Genomic DNA, 19,515 nt, shown 5'->3' with positions numbered 1-19,515 from the left:
ATTTCCATGTCAGTAGACACTTATCTTCGTAGCGGTAACAGCAATTAAATATTATTACAGCGTCTATTTTTACCATCATTTATTTAACTCATCATGTTTGAACTGTTAGGTTGTGTCTATCGTTTTCTGTGTTATAGACAATTTGATGACAAATGACCAATCCCCTAACGTTCAATATAAAAATATCAATTGTATAAGGAGATAAGGGTATTTGGCTAAAATAAAATTCAGTGTGCCCCAACTTCTCCACATGTAATATGCTCTAAAAAGGCATGAATGATTAAATTAGCCCTTCTATTCTCCAGCACAGATCCTGAGCCCAGCGGTGGGTGCAGGTGCTCAGAGCCTCGGTCTGCTCTTCTGCCCGCCAGAAGGCAAAGGCCACTCAACTGCCACCTTAAGACACCCAGGATTCTCCTCTCCTTTTTTATTAATAGAATAATGCTCAGGCTCAGTGCATGAGAGCAGCGCTCTCCGACTTTGCATTCATCAGAGTAACCTAGGTGGTTTGTTTAAAAATATACATTCCCTAGCTGCGCTCCCAGAAACTGGACTTCAGTGGTTTAGTGGGGGTGTGCATAGGACAGGTGATTCTGAGGACCACGAGGGGTTAGGAATTTCCCCGTGAATTCTGGCCAAGGGAGAGATCAGACCATCCAGCATTGTCCGCAGCATATTTCTTTTTCCTCTTTTGCAATGAATATTTGATGCTCAGCGGGATGAGCCCCAGGATGAGGCACATAGCCAAGAAAAATCCATGCCTCTCCATCTTTTCCCCAGGATTGCCCTTTGGCGAGACGCTCCTTTATGATTGCTTCACTTTCCCCGGTTCATAGAACAAGCCTCTTCTTAGTCTCTTTTGTTGTCTCTTATCTGTTCAACAAACACCCACTGCGCAGGACCATCCTCCGGTAAGCCCTCGAGTGGGGCCGTTTGGCAGCCCTACTTCGCGGGGTGAGCACTGAAGGAACCGGGATCCCATAAGCCCGTGCTGTTGTGGGGGCTGCCCCCTCTCCCATTGTAGGTAACTGGCACCAGGCTGTTAAGCTGTGGATGGACAACCGCACAGCGCATTGCGTGTGCGTATTTCAGCACTTGGCGTTGGCCACTGAAGTCAGCCGAGGTCGGCACAGTGTACAGCAGCGCGCGTGTCCGTGGGGAGGAAGGGTCGTCCCGCCTCCCTGCCAGGCCAGTCCTGTTGCGCCTCCTCCAGCCCCACTCTGACTTTCGCGTGCCCAGGCGTCTCTGAGGGTCGCGCCCCGATACCCTCCTCCACCCCAAGGCTTCTTTTCCCAAAGGGCCAGGCTGGTGGCTCAGGAGCGCCACAGCCCCCGTGGGCCCGGGAAATCGCAGTTTCGTCATAGCTAAGCCTGCCGCGCTCAGCTTTTCTCGCCACCTGAATGATCCACTCTCCGTGCGTCCTTCCCGACCTCAGGCTGCAGAGAAAACTTGGGGGCGGGGGTCGAGGAAGCCAGGCGCCGGGGCTCCCAGCGCAGCCCCCAGAGGAATCCTGCGGGCAACTACAAGCTGTGCGAGCGGCCGGGCTCGGCGCTGACAACAGCCGGAGCGACCGGGCCCGCCGCGAGCCTCCGCGTCCAGGTAGGGTCTCCGCGCCCCAATTCCATCCCGCCCCGCCATCGGCGCTCCCAGCAAGTGCGGGGTTTCCACCCGCCCCGCCGTTCGCGCCCATTCACGGTCTCCCTTGCCCCCCCGGGAGATGCTCCCCGCGTTCTATTCCGTCCCGCCATGGCGAGCCCAGCAAACGTAGTGACACCGCCCCCATGCGTTTTCCCCTCCCCCGGACGCTGCCCCTGCCCCAACCTGTGGCGCTCCGGGCATCTCTAAAGCCCCCAACCAGAATCCTCCAACCCACCCGCGAGGCTCGCGCACCAGCAACGCGGCCCCACCCGCAGGGACCCCGCCCACCTGTGGAGGTACCCCCGCATCTGCGACATCCCCCACCGCTAGCGCGGCCCCTACCTACGACGACCCCCGCGTAGGTGCTCCTGCCCACACCCGCCTCCTCCCCGCCAGCCCCTGCCCTTTCCCTGCCCGTTTCCCTGCCCCTTTCCCTGCTCCTGCCCCTAGCCGCGCCCCCGCCCCGGCAGGCCCTCCTGTGCGCTCGGGCCCCGCCCGTCACCGCCCATTGGCGCTGGCGCCGGGCGGGGGCGCGGGCGGGGCAGCAGTTCCGAGTCCGGCGCGCTCGGGCAGGGTCCCCATTGCCTGCCGCGCACCCGGACTAGCGATTCCCCTCGGCCTCCTCGCCATGGAGGCGGACGACTCCCGGGACCCCAAGGGCTCCTTGCGGAAGTTCCCGGAGCACCTCTCCGGGGCCGGCAAGGCCATCGGCGTGTTGACCGGCGGCGGGGATGCTCAAGGTGCGCGCCCCCCTCCAGGTGGCGAAGTCGGGACGGACGGAGAGAGGGAGAACAGGGCGAAGGGGATGGGGGGACAGGGCAGAAGAGGGGGGGAGCGATGGGAGGACCCGGGGAAAGATGGGGGAAGCGATGAGAAGAACCGGGGAGAAGAGCGGGGAAGCGATCGGGAGAACTGGGTCGAAGCCGGTGCCCGGGAGCGGCAGGGCAGGGGTACCTGCGGGGCAGCGTGAGCCGTCAAGGCAGCCTCGGGGTCCTTGCCGGGTGGGGCGGAGGAGGGGAAGGGACATGGCGGTAGGAACCTCCATCCGAAAGATAGTGAGCTTTCCATCCCCTCCGGTTTATGTTTTAAATTGAGCCTGGCAGAGGGAGTCGCCTGGAGCGCCCTCGGGGGTCGTTCTGCCTCTGAGCTGTAGGACGGGGCCGGGCTTCCCCTCCGAAGCGAGGGTACAGCGCGATCACTTCCTAAGTGGCCCCCCGCCCCCCAACTCCGCCCCACACCACCACCCAGCATGTCGAGAAAGAAACGGCCGTGTCCCCGCACGCCTCCTGTCGCCTCTTGCCCGGCGCGGTGTGGGCGGGGTCCCGGCTGCTGCAATGCAGGACGCGGCGGGGGTGCTCTGGGTTCCCGCCTGGCGTCTCCGAGGCGGTCCGGCAGCCCCTCGCGTTTCCGCTGGAAGATTTACAAAAAGGGTTTCTTGTGCTCGGATGTGCTGTCGCCTTCTGGCTCGTGACAAAACTGAAAAGTAAAATGGGTCCCAGGACCTCCCCGCCAGCCTCCGCGGACCGGAAGGACCAGAAAGCTGGGACTCCGGGACGTCATCGGCGCCGCGGCGCGGGCTCTGGGCTTCCCCTGCCCTGCAATGTGGAAGCGGCTCTCCAGGAAGGGCCCGAGCCTGGGCCCACGACGCGGGCGTCCCGGGAGGACATTTAACATTGAAGAGCGGGAGGTGATGGAGAGTGCGCTCCAGAGGCCCCGGGTGCACGTAGGGGCGCCTGTGCCCGGGATCAGGAGGGTGAGACCTTCTCCGTCAGGTAGCCTTGTTAAATCTATCTGAAAGTCACAGGTAACTAAGTGTCAAGTCGTCACAGATATTTAAGTATCCTGAATGGATGGCTACGGAAAACATGAAAACATCGTTACTGGTTACGTGCATGATGCATCAAAAACATTGTTGCCTGCACAGTGGCAGCACTGATATTTGTGGGCTTTTGAACGTGTGGACTGGAGTGTTAAGAGTCCTTCAGAGTTATGACAGTAGTTTGCTTTGAATGTTCTTTTCTTGGCGAATAAATGTTGTACATTGAATTTACCCAGGAAACTAGGAAGGTGAACCCACACGAAGGACACAGACCTGTGGGCTGCTCCAGGCACCATTAGGGCGTTTCGGGGCCTGAGCCATGGGCTTCCCACTCAGCCTCCTGAGAGCGGTGACAGCGTCTCTGTTCTGCCTCACACTGGACCGGTTAGTTTCATATTCTTGTTATGGTTCCGAAGCTACAAGCGGTTGGATTCTGCGAGTCACTCTCTGTCTTCCTCCTCCAGCTGCTTTCAAATGGGCCATGTCTTTTTTTAGAACTGCTTTTTAAAGCAGTGATTGGGGTGAGTTGTAGTGCTGGCCTGAACTGCAGAGGGAGCGCATTGAGGGACCTGGGTTTTGATGCTGTGCACATCAGCTGAGTCACCAGCCCAGGGCCCTGTTAGTCCCATTATTAAGCTCATTTCTTGCTCTTCTCATTGTTACTCGACGCCTTAAAAAAAAAAAAAAGCAAACTCCTGCTTGCGGTCACTGGCTGTTTGGCAAATGGGTGTTTACCCTGGAAAGAGGGGCATTTTGTCCTCTGGACCATCTAAGGCGCCCTTTAGTGACGTGGTCGGTTTCTGACCACTCTATTATGTGGGCGTCCTTCCTGCTTCCACCTTCCCTTTCCAAACGCCTCCGCCTCCAGGGCTTTAATTTTCCTTCTGTGTGTGTGTCACGCAGAGGTTATGACTATTGTGCCAGTGCCCCCCCCCCTCTTTTTTTTTTTTCTGCTGAGGGCCCAGAACTTGCTACATCTCAAAAGAAGCAATTGCACCCATTTGTTCGCAATGATCATAAACAGCGCCCTCTAAGGGAGACTAATTGGTCAACCCGTCTGCTGTGGGTAGAAAGACAGCGGTGGCCGCGGAACGAGGGCTCTGCCTCTTCAGAGCCTGCACAACAGTCCTGCTTTCTTTCTTCAATATCCAGTAGGGGGGTTAATTTTAACGAGCCCTTGAAACCAACAAAGCAGGAAAGTGCAGACATTGAGTTGCGAGATTTAAAATTACAACCAGCAGCCTCTTATTCTTCCTTCACTGGGGGTTGCCGCTTCGTTTTGGGGCTGCAGGGTATGTTTGGCAGCGACATCGGACCTTTGTGCTGTGCGACTCATGAATTGAGATAGTTCTTTACTAAGTGTTTTGTGCAGTAGGTATGAAAATGGGGAAAGAGGGAGCACTGTCCGGGGTGGAGAGGCGTGGAGAGACGCTGTGATACATAGCGGGTCCTTTTCTTCTGGGCTCCTGGTTATAAATCTTTTTTTTTTTTTTTCCTAATAGCTTGACAGATGGTTTTTGTGTCTTAATTAAAAGATTGAAGACTGTAGGCCAGACCCAAACTGATTCCATTGGCATCAGAGAGAAGGATTCTTTACATATTTATCTATAGGCATAATTGATTTTTTTTTTTTTTTTTTGCTGAATTATCTGGTTAGTCAAATCATACCTTAGAGAAGTAATATTTAAAATTAAAAAAAAATGCATCTGTAAACCTATCCCCCTTCCATTCCAGTCTTTCTCTCTGTGTAATTTTAGCAACTTGAACCACGATGTACATAGAGTTTATATTCTTTTAATATCTTGCTACTTCATTGTTTTAATGTTTAATCTTTGGGTTGATGTATCACAGGTTACTTGACCATTTCTTACAGGTGTTTGGTTTAGTTTTTTTTTTTTTTTTCCTTTAACTCTAATGTAAATTTGAGTGTTTGGCTGGTAGTTTTAGCAGGATTTAAGGCAGAGCCTCAGTTAGCGCCGTGGATCGATTTATGGTCCCTAGTTTGAGGAGGGAGGCGGCAATCTGCCCTTTCTTCTAAAATTGATATGTTAAATCACAATGGACATTTACTTGATTTTGAGCACTTGGGACTCCCGTGGGGTTCACTGGTATTGCAAGGTCAGGACTGGGGATCTACTGCTGGAGAGGCTCCCAGCGTGCCCAGCGCAGGGTCCTGAGCGCGTTGCTGCAGGACAGAAGTCCTGGGCTTTGTCCTCCAGCAGCCATCGCTCTGGGAAGAACTGGCTGCTCCAGGAATGAGGTCAATGCTCTGAAGCCCACAGTCAGCAGACCAGCAAAGGTCAGCACAGACGACCTTATATGAATCATTCATTTAACAAACATTCATGGAATACACACTCCGTGCAGTTGGAACTTAGAGTGGAGGGCCATCAGCTCACTGTTGTCTGAGCAGAGCTTGGTCTCTGGCTCCCTGTTGAACTTAGAGTGGAAGGCCATCAGCTCACTGTTGTCTGAGCAGAGCTTGGTCTCTGGCTCCCTGTTGTAGCCTCCGCTCCTAGGAGGTGCATGGTGAGTGTTGGGGAACCCTCCACAGGCACAGTTGCCGAACAAGGTCCCCTCCCAAGGGTGTCAGCCCTGGGCCCTGAGTTCTGAAGAGGAGGAAGGCATTCCTAGGGCCGACTTCCCTTCTGGATACTGAGCTCTGCACCGAGAGAAACTCTTCCACATTCACTGCAGTGAAGGTCATAAAACAAATAACACTTTAGAGACTGGGACCTGCATTCCCCAGAATTTCCATGGCCACAGGTGGTGGCTGCGCCGTGCGACTGGAGTCTGTGTTCCCCAGAATTTCTGTGGCTGCAGGTGGTGTCTGCACCATGCAACTGGTGTCTATGTTCCCTGGAATTTCCGTGGCCATAGGTGGTGGCTGTATCATGTGAATGAGGGTCTGTGTTCCCTGGAATTTCCATGGCCATAGGTGGTGGCTGTACCATGCAACTGGGGTCTGCGTTCCCCAGAATTTCTGTGGCTGCAGGCTGTGGCTGCACCATGGGACTGGGGTCTGCATTCCTTGGAATTTCCATGGCCATATATGGTGGCTGTACCACATGACTGAGGGTCTGCGTTCCCTGGAATTTCCGTGGCCATAGATGGTGGCCGTACCATATGACTGAGGGTCTGCGTTCCCTGGAATTTCCATGGCCATAGATGGTGGCTGTACCATGTGACTGAGGGTCTGAATTCCCTAGAATTGGCCATAGATGGTGGCTGTACCATGTGTCTGAGGGTCTGCGTTCCCTGGAATTTCTGTGGCCACAGATGGTAACTGTACCATGTGACTGAGGGTCTGCGTTCCCTGGAATTTCTGTGGTCACAGATGGCGGCTGTATCATGCAACTGGGGCCTGCATTCCCTGGAATTTCCATGGCCACAGGCAGTGGCTGCACCATGCATCAGGTCCTGTCTCAGGAGTTGGTGCCATTCTCTCTGTTACTCCCTCACCTGACACAGAGCGGCAGTTCCTGACCTTATCACTCCCAGGAAACATACAGGCATCTGTTTTGGATCCTTGTTTTATTTCCTCATCACCTTTGTCATCAAAGGGAAATTCACATCCCTATAAAGCTGAAAATGGTGTGGGGCCCCCTGGTGGTCTTTCCAAGACATTATCAGCAGGTAAACTAGACCTTATGGACCAGTGTACCTGAAATGAAAACAGAAAGGTAAGTCGTGTCACTAAGCTTTGCTGGGAGATTCAGAGTCATTGTCAGTGACAGAATCATCCAAAGTAAGTTGTTTGTTCACTGCAGATTGACTCGGTTAGCTGTGTCGGGATTAAACTTACCCAGTGTCGACAGAGTGAAGCTTAATCCTCGTGGAAGGGTGTCAAGTTCATTGAAGAATAGCTGCCGAGCCTGCTATTGTCGGGAGAGGGGCAGGTGCGGCTCTCCCTTAGCCCAGTGCTGAAGCATGCTGGGCTCACTTCAGGCTGTGCGTGTGAGCGAGCTGGATTTTTAGCACGCTGGGACGATAAAGCACAAACATCTATTTTTAACTTGTGGGTGACCTTCTTCTGTGCTGCTTGAGTCTCTGTGGACCTTTCTCTGTTTCCTTCCTGACGAGTCTGTGCCAGGGTCCCACGCGTTCTCTGGGCTGCACCTCCGCGCATGCCCACTCAGGAGCTCCTCCTGGTGGCTGTGGGACCGGGCTGGGCCCACACTGTCAGCATCGTCCGGGGTAAGCAAGCCCGTCCCTCCACACCTCAGTGTCCCCAGCTGTTGAACAGGGCCAATCAACTGACCGTCAGGATTAATGGGGATCAGATGCGCTCATCTCATAGCCCTGCTTGGTAAACAGCCACTTCCACTCTGTCCTCCAACGTGCTGCTCTAGACTTTTTCTTTACCTGCATTTACCAGGAGATTTGAGGTGATAGTGACTCTCAAGAGGGACGTACAGAGGAAATCAGTGGAAGAGATCTCGAGGAGCAGACATGGGTGCAGGGAACACAGTGCGGGGAGCACGGGTGCAGGGAACATAGGCATGGGGAGCACAGATAGGTGTGGGGAGCATGGGCGTGGGGAGGACGGGTGCAGGGAGCACGGGTGCCCGGAGCACAGGTGTGGGGAGCACGGGTGCAGGGGGCATGGGTGCGGGGAGCACGGGGACCGGTAGCACAGGGTATGGAGAGCATGTGTGTACTTGCTCTGCTCTGACAGATGCTGCCGAGCACGTACTCTGTGATCAGATGGGTCAGAGCCTCAATGCCTCTTTTTTAAAAAAATTCTTTCTTTGTTTTAAAGATAGGACTTCCCTCTTCCTGGTGGCCCCTTTTAGTCCATACTCTTTTAAGCCTGCTTTTCCAGAGGAAAGCTAGGAAGGATGGCCTATATAGGTACCAGTCTGAGCATATCTGGAAGAATGGCCTGTTTTAGGTTTGAGTCTGGTGTATCTGGGGACATCTTTGAGCCTCCACTCAGAGTCCCAGAGCCACCTGTAGAGGCTCCCCAAATGTCTGCTGGGACTTTCCCCTCTGCTCAGGGATGATGAAGAGCAGAACCTCACCCTGCCACGACCTCTGGGGTCCTCCTTCCTGGAGGGCAGTGCCTTGGTGGCCAGTGTGTGTAGGAGCCTGGGCTGGCACCTTCGGGCTATGCTGTGCAGCGGGGGCTCATGCCATGGGGCATTCTTGTGCTCTGCACCGGGACTGCTGACATTGGACATCCTCGTGCACTGTGGACCACATGGGGTGCACATGAGCCAGACAGCTCCTGGAATTTGGAGCCTGGTTCTGCCTCAGGCCACCCACCTGTCTGTGGCACTTCTGGGGGATTGTGGGGACTGTATGAGTCTGTGTCCCCACCCTCACTGGCTGGACACCTGTGCCAGGCTGGAGCTTTATGTGTCACCATCCCCTGTTCCGAGTTGCGTGAATGTTTATTTTCGTTACCTACTCTCATAAGCTTTCCTTTAAAAAAAAAAAAATTCAGAGACAGACTTTGAAGTCCCCTGGCCCCACCCTTTGTGGACCTAATGGTATTGCAGAAATTATGGCTTCAATTATGTGTAATAACTGGGGCTACTTTAAAAGTCATGTAAAGGAACAAGGTGGAGTGGCCATTTCAAGCGGTACATCATGATGGATTCTTCAGTGAATATTATCAGGCTTTCAACACATTTTCTCTTTTTATTTACTTTGGAGAATATAATGGGTGCTCAGAAGCTGTTGGAATTTAGTAACAGGAAGTCATCCTTAGGAGCTATTTAAGCAAGGGGACAGTTGGAGTAAATGTAAGTTATGAACACACACTTATTCCAAACCAGAGAAATAAAAGCATCAACTGTGCTGGGGTTGAAACTTGGTTGCTAGTGTGTCTTTCCTGCCCACAGTGACTGTGGCAGTGCTGTGGCCAGGAAATTCTGGAAAGAAGACTTGGTGCCAGTGGTAGTTTTTGCCTTCAGTGGTAGTTTTTGCCTTCAGCTCAAGTGACTATAGTCTTACTTGCAAATAGCTAGGTCTCCACCAGTGGGCCACAACATTGACATAGGACAAATGAGAAATGGCATAGGACAAATGAAAATTGGGTTTTTAACAATTATTATTTTTAATGGACACATTATGGTACATATCCATGGGATACAGTGTGATATTTCAATACACGTTTATCATGTGTAATTAGCAAATCAGGGTAATTAGCATGTCCGTCTTCTCAGACATTTATCATTTCTTAATACTGGGAATATTTAAAATCCTCTCTTCTAGCTGCTTGAAAATATACAATAAATTATAAACTACAGTCACCCTACAAGGCTATAGCACACTAAACCTCATTTTTACTATCTAGATGTAATTTTGTATCTATTAGCCAACCTCTCCCTTTCTGCCTTCCCGCCGCCCTTTCCTGTCTCTAGATTCCACTGTTCTCCCTTCAGAAGGTAGAATATCATTTTCCTCATAGAGACCTTTAACCCTCTTGGTTAGACTTCTTCTGAGGTATTTTTATTTTTATTTTATATTTTTGTAGCTAAATGGGATTGCTTTCTTGATTTCTTTTTCCACTGGCTCATTGTTAGTCTACAGAAATGCTACTGATTTTTATATGTTTATTTTGTATTCTGTAACTTTACTGAATTTGTTTATCGGTTCAAAGAGATTTTTGCTGGAGTCTCTCTCTTTTTTTTTTTTTTTAATATATAAGAGCAAATTGTCTGAAAACAGACAATTAGAGTTCCTCCTTTCCACTTTGGGTGCCCTTGATTTCTTTCTCTTGCCTAACTGCTCTTGACTAGGACGTTCAGTGCTGTGTTGGATAGGAGTGGCACAAGTGGGCGTCCTTGTCTTGTTACAGGTGTCAGAGAAAAACTCTTAGTATTTCCCCATTCACCATTATGTTAGCTGTGGGTTTGTCACATATGGCCTTTATTGTGTTGAGGTGTGTTTCCTTCAGTGCCTAGTTTGTTGAGACTTTTTATCATGAAGCAGCGTTGAATTTTATCAAATACTTTTTCTGTATCTGTCGAAATGATGTGGTTTTTGTCCTTAATTCTGTTGATGTGATGTAGCGTGTTTATGGATTTGTGTTTGTTGAGCAATCCTTGCATCTTGGGATAAATCCCACTTGATCATGGTGTATAATCTTTTCTATTTACTGTTGGATTCAGTTTGTTAGTATTTTGTTGAGGATTTTTGCATCTGTGTTCATCAGGGGTATTGACCTATAGTTTTCTCTTTTTATTGTGTCCTTGTCTTATTTTGGTATCAGGGTAATGCTAGCCATGAAGAATGAACTTGGAAGAATTTCCTCCTCTTCAATATTTTTGGAATAGTATGAGAAGAATTGAAATAAAAATTTGTAGAATTCAGCTGTGAAGCCACCTAGTTCTGGGGTTTTCTTTGTTGGGAGATATTTTATTATTACATAGTCATACATGTTACTCATTATTGGTCTGTTTAGGATTTCCGTTTCTTCTTGGTTCCATCTTGGTAGGTTGTACATGTCCAGGAATTTATCCATTTCCTCTAGGTTTTCCAATCCGTTGACATACAGTTGTTAAAAATAGTCTCTAATGATCCCTTGTATTTCTGTGGTATCAAATGTAATTCTCCTTTTCTGTTTCTAATTTTATTTATTTGGGATTTCTTTTTTTTCCTTAGTGTAGCTAACGGTTTGTCTATTGTATTTATCTTTTCAAAAAACCAACACTTTTTTCTTCATCTTTTATATTTGTTAGTTTCCATATTATTTACTTCCTCTTCGATCTTTGTTATTTCTTTTCTTCTACCACTTGTGGATTTGATTTGTTCTTGCTCTTCTAGCTCATTGCAGTTCATTGTTAGGTTGTTTATTTTAAATCTGTTTTTTAAATGTAGGAGTTTATTGTTATAACCTTTCCTCTTAATACTGCTTTTGCTGTATACCAGAGGCTTTGATATGTTGTGTTTCTGTTTTCAATTATTTCAAGAAATTTTTAAATTTCCTTCTTAATTTCTTCATTGACCCATTGGCTATTCAAGAGCATATTGTTTAATTTCTATGTATTTATACAGTTTTGAAAGTTCTCCTTGTTGTTGATTTGTTTTTTGTTTGTTTGTTTATTAAACTTTATGTTCTAGGGTACATGTCCACAATGTGCAGGTTTGTTACATATGTATACATGTGCCAAGTTGGTGTGCTGCACCCATTAACTTGTCGTTTACATTAGGTGTATCTCATAGTGCTATCCTTCCCCCCTCCCCTCACCCCACAACAGGCCCCGGTGTGTGATGTTCCCCTTCCTGTGTCCAAGTGATCTCAGTGTTCATTTCCCACCTATGAGTCAGAACATGTGGTGTTTGGTTTTCTGTCCTCACGATAGTTTGCTAAGAATGATGGTTTCCAGCTGCATCCATGTCCCTACAAAGGACATGAACTCATCCTTTTTTATGGCTGCATAGTATGCCATGGTGTATATGTGCCACATTTTCTTAATCCAGTCTGTCATTGATGGACATTTGGGTTGGTTCCAAGTCTTTGCTATTGTGAATAGTGCCGCAATAAACATACGTGTGCATGTGTCTTTATAGCAGCATGATTTATAATCCTTTGGGTATATACCCAGTAATGGGATTGCTGGGTCAAATGGTATTTCTAGTTCTAGATCCTTGAGGAATGGCCACACAGTTTTCCACAATGGTTGAACTAGTTTACAGTCCCACCAACAGTGTAAAAGTGTTCCTATTTCTCCACATCCTCTCCAGCACCTGTTGTTTCCTGACTTTTTAATGATCGCCATTCTAATTGGTTTGAGGTGGTATCTCATTGTGGTTTTGATTTGCATTTCTCTGATGGCGAGTGATTATGAGCATTTTTTCATGTGTCTATTGGCTGCATAAATGTCTTCTTTTGAGAAGTATCTGTTCCTTGTTGTTGATTTATAGCTTTATTCTGTTACAGTCTGAGAATATCCTAGATGTTATTTCAATTTTTAAAAAATGTATTGAGACTTCTTTTGTAGCCTAGCGTGTGGTTGATTCTAGAAAATGTTCCATGTGCCGATGAGAAGAATGTGCATTCTGTATCTTTTGGATGAAATGTTCTGTAAATGTCTATTAGGTCCATTTGGTCTACACTGTACTTTCAACTTGATAATTTGTTGTTATTTTTGGTCTAGATGATCTCCAGTGCTGACAGTGGGGTTTTGAAGCCCCTACTATTTTTGTGTTGGTCTCTCTCTCTCTCTCTCTCTATATATATATATATATATGTACGTGTATATATATATGTACATATATATATATATTTGACATGGAGTTTTGCTCTTGTTGCCTAGGCTGGAGTGCAGAGGTGAAATCTCAACTCGTTGCAACCTCCACCTCCTGAGTTCAAGTGATTCTCCTGCCTCAGCCACCCGAGTAGCTGGGATTACAGGCATGTGCCACCATGCTGGGCTAATTTTTTGTATTAGTAGAGACAGGGTTTCACCATGTTGGCCAGGCTGGTCTTGAACTCCTGACCTCAGGTGATCCACCTGCCTCCACCCCCCCAAAGTGCTGGGATTACAGGTGTGAGGCACCGTGCCCGACCTCACTCTCTATTTAGATCTACTATATTTGCTTTATATATCTGGGTGTTTTGCTGTTGGGTGCACATATACTCGTAATTTTTATATCCTCTTGCTATGTTGATCTCTTTATTACATAATTACCTTTTTGTCTCCTTTTTACAGTTTTTGACTTAAATTGTGATTGGTCTGAAATAAATATATCTACTCTTGCTCACTTTTGAGTTCCATTAATGTGGAACATGTTTTTCCATCCCTTCACATTTAGTCTATGTGTGTCTTTACGGCTGAAGTGAGTTTTTTGTAGGCAGCATGTAGTTGGTTTTTCTTCTTTTAAATCCACTCAGCCCGTCTATATCTTTTCATTGGGAAGCTTGGGGTTATTTTGCTATTGATATCACAGTCCAGACATTAAGATTTTCTCACTTAAGTTATTTGTACACAAATTAATATGAAGAGGAAATAGAGTTATTCTTTTGTCTTTTAAAGATAGCGATGGATTATTATTTTGATTTCATGGAAGTGAGGGACTCACCATGCCTGTTGGAATTTTAGAATTTCTTTCCTGTTTTTAGGAACAGCAATGATCTGTAATGGATTCCTGGAATCACCCAGTGATGTCCTGAATATCTTAAAAGTTTCCTTTCATGTCTCACTTTCTATTTCTCCCCTAGTAGCCATGCACCCAGTGCAGGATATGGCCTTACATTTCCTTGGTTTCTTGATGATTTCATAGGTTTAGTGTTTGACACCGTTCGGATTCTGGATAAAATCAGCCCTTCTGGAAAGTGTGTAAATCAAACAAGGACTTTCTGGTGGCGTTATACAGGTTTCCCATGCCCCATGAGTAGAGGAATAGCTCCCTGGGGAAGGAGTATGGGCACATGATGGCAGGGAGCCATTCTTGGATGGTCCCATCGTTCTGCAAGAATTCTCATGCAGGGAGAAGAAGCACGCGGCGACTGAGCTGGTAGGGATTCTGCTGATGGTTTTAATCGTTATGATTTGCTCCTGAAAGGTGATGTGGGATGAAGTGAAATATTTAGAATGCTGACATTCCTTGAAACAAAGATATAGAAAAATCTTATAATTGCCGGGTGCCTTGTAGTTTTCACCTGCTCTCATGTGGATCCTTTTTCGTCCTTCTGAAATGCTTTCCCAGGAGAGAGCATTGTTCTCTTTATATAGACGAGGAGCCTGGGTTTCCAATGGTTAGGAATTCATCGCAGGCATTGGAATCTTTGGGAACATTTTCTATTCAAGTACAGACCACATGGCCTCTAAAGGCTGGCTCACTCTTTTTTTTTTTTTTTTTTTAGTTTGTTTGTTTTTTGAGATGGAATCTCGCTCTGTCACCCAGGCTGGAGTGCGGTGGACAGATCTCAGCTCACTGCAAGCTCTGCCTCCCGGGTTTACGCCATTCTCCTGCCTCAGTCTCCCGAGTAGCTGGGACTACAGGCACCTGCCACCTCGCCTGGCTAGTTTTTTGTATTTTTTTTTAGTAGAGAAGGAGTTTCACCGTGTTAGCCAGGATGATCTCGATCTCTTGACCTCATGATCCGCCCGTCTCGGCCTCCCAAAGTGCTGGAATTATAGGCTTGAGCCACAGCGCCCGGCTGGCTCACTCTTAACACCACGATTGGGGATCCAGCCTCACCTCTGGGGTGGGTGGCAGGAACTCCACAGCCATCCTGGGTGCTCTGGGGTGGGGTGGCTGAGCTGTGGCAGCCCCTCCCAGCTGAGCAGCAAGGCCAGGGAAAGCTCATTCCATTCCCCTTGGTTCTAACCAGGTAGAGGCTTACACTGCACATTTCCTTAGCTGGGAACATTTAGAACTTTACATTTAAAATCTAATCGGTGATCCAGGGGGTAGATACATGGGTACTCACTGTACAATTCCTACATTTTTTGTATATTTAAAATTTTTTTTATGTGTGTCATGGACGACAAAAGAAATGCAACCCCTTTGAATTAGCTTTTCTGTATAGCATCTTCTAGAATCAGGAGGCTGGCCAGGGTTTTGTTTCATCAGAAATCTTAATCTTTCTGGTCAAGAGACGGCATTATTAAATTCTTGGTTGTGTGGTTTCTGGGAAAGAAATATTCTAAACGAGTTCCAGGAATCACCTCTGTGACGTTTCTACAGGAAAAGTGACTACTCTTAAAGCTTCGCTGTCACTAGCAAGAATGATTGTGATGGTTTCTAAGCCGTCTCCAGACCATCTTTAGTTCTTTTATGCAGAGTGCTTTTATTCCAAGTGAAATGCCGTTCTGTTTAATGATGACCTCCAGTTACTACAGGGATTGCAGCCGCATTTGATGGACGTGAACCTGCTCATCTCTGGCTCCCCAGCTTCACCTCTGGGGTGGGTGGCAAGAGCTCCACAGCCATCCTGAGCGCTCTGGGGTGGGAAGTCCCTAGTGGGAGTGGACGGTGCATGGCCGGGACATTCCTGTCCCATCTTCCACACTGGTGTGTGCTCTCTCTGCCTTGTTTCCTCCCTTCGTGGGTCTGTGGCGTTTCCTCCCTTCGTGGGTCTGTGTCCTGTTTTCTCCGTGCGTGCCGCAGTGGCACATTTCCTCCATTCGTGTGTCTGCGGCCTGTTTTCTCCATGCGTGCCTCAGTGGCGCGTTTCCTCCCTTCGTGCGTCTGTGGTGTTTCCTCCCTTCGTGCGTCTGTGGTGTTTCCTCCCTTCGTGCCTCTCTGGCCTGTTTTCTCCATGCGTGCCTCTGTGGCGCGTTTCTTCCGTCCGTGCGTCAGTGCCGTTTCCTCTGTCCATGCGTCTGTGACATTTCTTCCGTCCATGCGTCTGTGGCGTTTTCTCCATGTGTGCGTCTGTGGCGCTTTTCCCCCCTCCGTGCGTCTGTGGCGCTTTTCTTCCCTCTGTGGGTCTGTGATCTGTTTCCTCCATCCATGAGTCTGTGGTGTTTTCTCCGTCTGTGGATCTGCGGCGTTTCCTCTGTGAGTCTGTGACCTATTTTCTCCGTCCACGCTGAAGGCCGTCGCTTCTCTCTAGTCACCACTTACTGATCGCTCCCTGTGTGCTGAGCCTGTGTCAGGTGTGTGGCGTGTGTCACCTGTGTGGCAGAGGTTTGCGTGACACACAAGGACTCACGCTTGGGGAGCCACAGTGATGGGGTCATAGCCACACAGCTCGGCCCTCGGTCTGAGGGTCTTGGTGCCCACCCAGCTCTTCCCGAAGCAGCCTCGGAGCGGATCCCAGCTCTGCTTTCTCTCCTCAAGGCACCTCATGAAGTAAATTAAGCAAATCTAAAGTAGGAAACAGTTGTGAAATGAGACCTAGTTTCAGGTGTGTATGGTCATTTCTCTTTACATGGTTACTTCGTATACCCCAAATGATATACTTTTCCACCTGGTATAACAATTAATTACCAGCCATTACTGGTACAAAATTCCATGAAGGGTATTTGAGGAGAGCATAGTCTCAAAACCATGCTTTATTTTCACAGCTGTGATTTGCATGATAAAACTGTCAGGACTGTGACTTTGTTATCTTATTTTTATTTTTAGACCCTTGAAAGGAAGTTATTTAGTGATTACTTATAATTATGAAAATAATCTAATGATTAGAGAACCTCATTAGAACAAGTATTATATTTTCTGTTCATTATGTAAATGAAATCATCTTAATCCAGGCCGACGTTGGCAGGAATGGTCACGTTTAAAATGGGTAAGATGTTCATGTGATGTGCAGACCTCCCTCATATCGTCTCTGGAACATTCCAGGACATCCATCTCAATTCTCACTTGTTGACACCCTACCTTGTTTTGTGATTATTCTTGTTTGCATCAGAATTTTGAATCCACATACCTGAGATGATACTTACGTATGCATGTACACGTGCATGTGTGTGCACGTGTGTATGCGTGTGTATGTGCGTGTATGCGTGTCCATGTGCACGTGTATATGCATCAATGTGTGTACATGTGTACGCGTGTATGTGTGTGTGCGTATATGCGCGTGTATGCATGCATGTGCGTATGTGCGCATGTATATGTATGTATGCACACATGTGTACATGTGCGTGTACGTGCATACACGTGTATGTGTGTGCGTGTACATGTGTAGGTATGTGTATGCATGTGTATGCATGTGTGTGCACACAGGTATAGCTTTCCCTTTCATACAGGCTGTGTTGAGTATTGCTGTTAGGCAGTGACAACTTTCCATTTCCTCAGTCAGAAAATGGGTAGCTCATCATTAATAAAGATGAGCATTCAATATCAGGAATCCCTGAAGACAATTGAAATTGTCATATTAAATAAATAAATTCCAAAACAAAGATAGTGTTCTGTACTATGTGTTCACATTGAACTTTCTTATAAAAATTGGTGTGGATGTTTCCCACTTATTGGAAATTACATGACTAGTTTAAGCCAAAACGTGGAATATTAATTCTGTCTTCAGATCACCTTTGCACATTTATGACTGATCTGTTCTGCTGTTCTGGAAGCTCTGAAAGCCACTCTGTCTTACCCTAGCTGGTGCCACGGTTGTGAGAATTCAGGGAAACAAGGTGTCTGCCAGTTTCAGTATTTTAGATCTCAAGCTGCCTCTTTTCTGCATCATAAACCAGTCTTAAAGAAAGACACAGTGTGACTTGCAGTGGATTATATCAGTTTTATTTTCTGTGGCTGAATCGTCACCCTACCTTGTGAATTAATGTTATTTTTCAGATCGTTTTCATAACACAGGGAGGTTCTCCAGTGTTGAGTGCAGGTTCAGTGAAAGCACTAACACTGTTACTACGGACTTAAACAGACTTGTTTTCCGAGGTGATAACCCTGGAGTCAGGCATTCAGTGTTCGCCCATCACTTCACTTGGTTCCGAGTTCTCGGTCCCCTCCGGCTCTCCTTCCCCTGAACCCTTCCTTCTGTCTTACCTTCTTTTTGACTCATAGGCCCTCGGCAGATGGTGTGTTGGGGGCAGGTGTCTGCTGTGAATCTTCGATAACCTTGGGAGAGAACTTTTTCTTTGGAGCAAGACCCCTCTCAATAAACTTTCAGTAGCCCGAGTATCATCTGTTGTGTGAACTATTTGTGGAAAATGTTCAGCATTTTTCCTTGGGTTTTGGCCGGTCTTTCTCCACCTGCCAGTTTCTTCTCAGTTTGCCGTGTCTGTACCCTCAGCAACCCCGTTCCAGCCCTGGTTACGTGTGAAGCAATTGAAGCAGAGCTCTGCAGATGAGAGAGTGTGTGTCGCCCCCCGAGTTCCCTTCCTGGCCTCTGAGTGTGGGTTGTGTTTTGTTCTGAGGGACGACTCTGAGGCTCCTGGCCCCTGTTTTGGAGCACCCCACACCAAAGTGGGTGTAAAATGAAAAATGGGTTTATGCTGTATTATTATAATTCATAGAGCAGATGATAAAAATGCTTGAATCTGAACAGCAGCTGAAAATGAGGACATGGCGCCAGTTTGGATGTTGGATGACCTTCTTGAGAAAACTTTCATCATACTTTAGAAACCGTGCGTGTGCTGTTTTCCATTTCATACTTAGAATGTGTACAGTGTGTGTTGTATGAATGCGTTGTATGAGTGTGTTGTGTTGTGTGTGAGTTGCATGGGTTGTATGTGTGTTGTATGTGCATATTGTGTTGAGTTGCATTTATTGTATATTTGAGTGTTGTGTGTTGTATGAGTGTGTTGTACGTGTATTTGTGAGTTGTATGTTTTGTATGTTGTATGAGTGTTGTGTATTGTATGAATGTTGTGTGTTGTGCATATGTGTATGTTGTATATGAGTTGCATGTATTGTGTGTATGTTGTGTGAGTGTTGTGTGTTGTATGAGTGTGTTGTACGTGTGTTTGTGAGTTGCATGTGTTGTGTGTTGTGTAAGTGTTGTGTGTTGTGAGTGCATTGTACATGTATTTGTGTTGAGTTGTATGTATTTTGTATGTTGTATGTGTTATATGTTGTGTGAGTGTGTTGTACGTGCATGTTGTGTTGTGCGTGAGTTCCATTTCTTGTATGTGTTGTATGAGTGTATTGTATGTGTATGTTGTGTTGTGAGTACGTGAATGTTGCGTTGAGTTGCGTGTGTTGTAGGTGCATGTTGTGTTGAACGTGAGTTGCATGTGTTGTACGTGAGCTGTATGAGTGTATTGTATGTGTATGTGGTGAGTTGCATGTATTGTGTCTATGTTGTGTGAGTGTTGTGTGTGCATGTTGTGTTGTGAGTTATGTGTGTTGTGTGTTGTATGAGTGTTGTGTGTTGTATGAGTGTGTTGCATGTGCATGTTGTTTGTGAGTTGTGTGTTGTGTGTGCTGTATGAGTGCATTGTACGTGCGTGTTGTGTTGTGAGTTACGTGTGCTGTATGTGTGTATGAGTGTGTTGTACGTACATGTTGTGTTGTGAGTTGCATGTATTGGTTATGTGTCGTATGAGTGTGTTATAAATGCATAGTGTGTTGTGAGTTGCATGTATTGGGTATGTGTTGTATAGGTTGTGTGTGTTTGTGTGCATTGTGTGTTGTCAGTGTTGTATACGCGCATTGTACATGCGTGTTGTGTTGTTTGTGAGTTGCATGTTGTCAGT

The 19,515-nt window shown here is 47.4% G+C and overlaps 1 long non-coding RNA gene across 1 annotated transcript in view; it reads left to right on the top strand.

The window, feature by feature from the left end:
• Positions 1–2,184: 2,184 nt before the first annotated feature.
• LOC135970072 (uncharacterized) overlaps positions 2,185–19,515 on the top strand; it is a 121,697-nt gene continuing 104,366 nt past the window's right edge. The window contains exon 1 of the long non-coding RNA XR_010585514.2: positions 2,185–2,378. This is a non-coding gene — a long non-coding RNA (uncharacterized lncRNA). The remainder of the gene's footprint in view (positions 2,379–19,515) is intronic.

Source organism: Macaca fascicularis, chromosome 3 (genome assembly GCF_037993035.2).
Source record: "Macaca fascicularis isolate 582-1 chromosome 3, T2T-MFA8v1.1".
NCBI classification, from domain to species: domain Eukaryota; kingdom Metazoa; phylum Chordata; class Mammalia; order Primates; family Cercopithecidae; genus Macaca; species Macaca fascicularis.
The sequence above is the reverse complement of the archived record's forward strand: the minus strand, read 5'-3'. Positions and strand labels throughout refer to the sequence as shown.